Source organism: Cryptomeria japonica, chromosome 11 (assembly GCF_030272615.1).
Source record: "Cryptomeria japonica chromosome 11, Sugi_1.0, whole genome shotgun sequence".
Classification (NCBI taxonomy): Eukaryota; Viridiplantae; Streptophyta; class Pinopsida; order Cupressales; family Cupressaceae; genus Cryptomeria; species Cryptomeria japonica.
This window is the reverse complement of record NC_081415.1, coordinates 70,139,455-70,142,853: the sequence shown is the minus strand read 5'-3', so window position 1 is coordinate 70,142,853 and position 3,399 is coordinate 70,139,455.

Genomic DNA, 3,399 nt, shown 5'->3' with positions numbered 1-3,399 from the left:
GCCATTTTAGAGCTAAATGATAAATCGGGGGGCAAGGGAGGACTTTCTGCATCCCAAGTAAATTTTCAAAAGTTTGTGATGGATAATTATCTTAGGGAAGTCAAATCCAGTGAAGGTCAGTTCACATGGTCAAACTGAAGGATATTTGAGAACCATGTAGCAGAAAATCTTGATCATTTCTTCTTGGGAGGCCCTTGGGCATAAACCAATTTCCATTTTGTCTCAAATATCCAACCGATGGTTGCTTCAGACCACCTACCAGTAGAAATCACCATAGCCTTCAATGGCCCTCCCATTAGGTACCCTTTCAAATTTGAAAAAAAGTAGTTGCAGGATGGAAGCTTCAGAGATTTAATCAAGGAATGGTGGTCTGGGGCCCCCGAGGTCTTTGGTACTAAGGCCTTTGTTTTTGTCAAGAAATTGCAATTTGTTAAGTTTAAAATCAAAGAGTGGAACCGAATCAAGTTTGGCAATATATTTGTCAATAAAAGAGAACTGGAGGCAAGGTTGGTTGCACTGCAAGAGGTAATAATACAAAAGGGGATGTCCTCCAAGACCTTTCTGTAGGAGCGAGATCTCAAAAGTCAATATAATGAAGTTTTGGCTCGAGAAGAGATCTATTGGCAACAAAAATTGAGGGAGTGCTGGCTTAGGGAAGGGGAAAGGAATACAAATTTTTTCCATAACTCGATCAAGGCGAGCAGGTCCTAGAACAAAATCACAACCATTTATAACAGTGAAAATGTCTTGTTGGACAAATCGGAGGACATAAATAAAGAGGCAGTTGATTTCTTTTTGGCATTACTATCCAAGGAGATTAATACCAATTCAGAGCACCAACAAAATGGGCTCAATGTTATCCTGGAGCTAATAACAGAAGCACAAAATTAGGCACTTATGAAACCCATCTAGGTCGAGGAAGTTTAGAAAGCGGTCTTTAGTATGGCGGGATACAAAGCTCCAGGGTAGGATGGTTTCCCAGCTTTTTTCTACCAAACCTTCTGGGATGTTGTAGGAAATGATGTTTGGACAGTAGCCGAAGAATCACGGAGCAAGGTGAGTGTTGCAAAGGAACTAAACTGCACATTACTAGCCCTTATCCCCAAGGTGGAGCATCCTACTTAATTTAATGAGTTCAGGCCAATCTCATTGTGTAATACCATTTATAAAGTGGTAGCGAAAGTGATTTCAAATAGGTTGAAACCAATGTTGAGTCATATCATTTCAAAAGAATAGAGTGGCTTTGTTCCAAGTAGATCGATTGTTGACGCAATAATAATTGCTCATGAAGCTATCCACACAGTACGTTAGTCAAAAGTGGATCGAATGCTGATTAAACTAGACATTAGGAAAGCGTATGACATGGTGGATCGGGAATTTCTTCTTCAGGTTCTGCATAGTTTTGGTTTTTCAAAAGAGTGGATTAGCTAGATACGAGCCTATATAGAGGGGGTATGGACTTCTGTCTTGGTCAATGGCAGGGCTTGGAAGGATTTTTTCATACTACTCGTGGGATCAGACAAGGTGATCCATTATCACCTTTCCTGTTCATTATCTTGGCGGAAGTGTTGGGAAGATTAATTCACTTTCAACAACAACGTGGAACCTGGAAAGGAATCAAAATTTCAGAGGGAATGGACCCGATAACACACCAACAATTTGCGGATGATACCCTACTTTGTGGGCAGTCTTCACTTCAAGAGGCCTGAGTGATCAGAAGGACAATAGATGCCTTTTGTAGTGCTACTAGTCAGCAGGTCAATTGGGCAAAATTGGAAGTTCTTTTCTTTAATACAGGGGGCAGCAAACAACAAGAAATAACCAACATCCTAGGAGTCAAAATGGGCATTTTACCTAGAAAGTTTTTCCCTTATTCGGTGGGCCAAACTGCACTACACTATGGAACAACCTTATTGATAGTTGTGCGAACTGCCTTGAAGGTTGGAAAAGTAAATGGCTCACTCTGTCTAGGCGGATTATGCTCCTTAAATTGGTTCTCGCTGCTCTTCCCACTTTATCCGTGACTGCTTTAAAAATCTCAGAGAAAGTGATTAACTACATAAACAGGGGGATGAGAAAATTCCTATGGAACGACAAAGAAACCACCATCAAAATCCCTTTGGTTGCATGGGATAAAGTTTGCCAAGCCAAATAGGCAGGGGGTGTAGGATTGTGAAACTGGACCTTGCTAAATGAGGCAATGGGGGCAAAATTGATATGACAGATTTACTCCCACCCGAATCAGAAAAGGATACAAATTCTAAAACACAAGTATCTAGATCAGATGAGTAGGGAACACATTTTTACCATCAATGCCCTACCAAAAGGCTCTGCTATTTGGAATTTAATTATTTTCTGTAGACATGTCATTGCTAAGCACATCACTTGGGAAATAGGCAATGGGACATCGACTAATTTCTGGACAGATTCTTGGGGTGGGAGGCTAGCTCTCTCAAATAGACAAGATCTTGAAAACTTTAAACAAGTCACTAAAACTCAGTGGGGAGAGAAGGTAGGGGACTTTTTTACAAAAAGCAGGGTTCATGGGGTAGATCTGTGTGAATGGAAATAGGTGGAAAATCTTCCCTTGACAGCACATCACAAAGACCTATTGAAGAACATCATGCAGGAGTACATGCCCACGTTATCCAATAAGGAAGATACTCTTCAATGGTGTGGATCAAAATCGGGGTAGTACTCGGTCAAGATTGGCTACAACATTTTAGAAAAATTGGAAGAAAGAAAGGACAGGCCAGCTAAACTTTTATGGAGCTCCCCCATCCTCCCAAAAGCAAGCGCTTTGTCTTGGTTGGTTCAGAAAAAATATATCCTGACAGGGGAAATATTGTGTAGATTGGGCTTCCTGGGCCTATTTAGATGTGTAATGTGCAAGAAGGTAGAAGAATCTTTGGATCACCTACTTCTACAATGTGAGGAAGCGTAGAAGGTATGGAGCTTCCTTTTAGGGAAGCTAGGATGGGCTATCCCTTTACCTAATTCAATTTTTGACATTTTCTCCAGCTGGAATCTACCTAGCCGCAGGTCGATTTTCTCTAGTTTATGGCTACTAGCCCCCTCCCTCATTGTATGGGAGATCTGGAAGGAGAAAAATAGGAGGATTTTTCAAGGTGTGAGATTTTTCCAAGATCAAGAGGCAATGAAAAGCACAAATAAGAGAGACAAAATAGATGATAGGAATAAACTGTATTCTATCAAGATGCAAAATATGATCAACTGGATCATTACAAGATATAGATTGATTGCCCGTGATTGTCCGTTCAAACAATGTAGATGAGACTTCTTATATAGGAAAGGCTATATGGATATGTGAGCACACAAACATGACATGTGGCTCAATAAGAAACAAGGGTAGGTAGGAAATAGGTGTGGGTAGGTAGG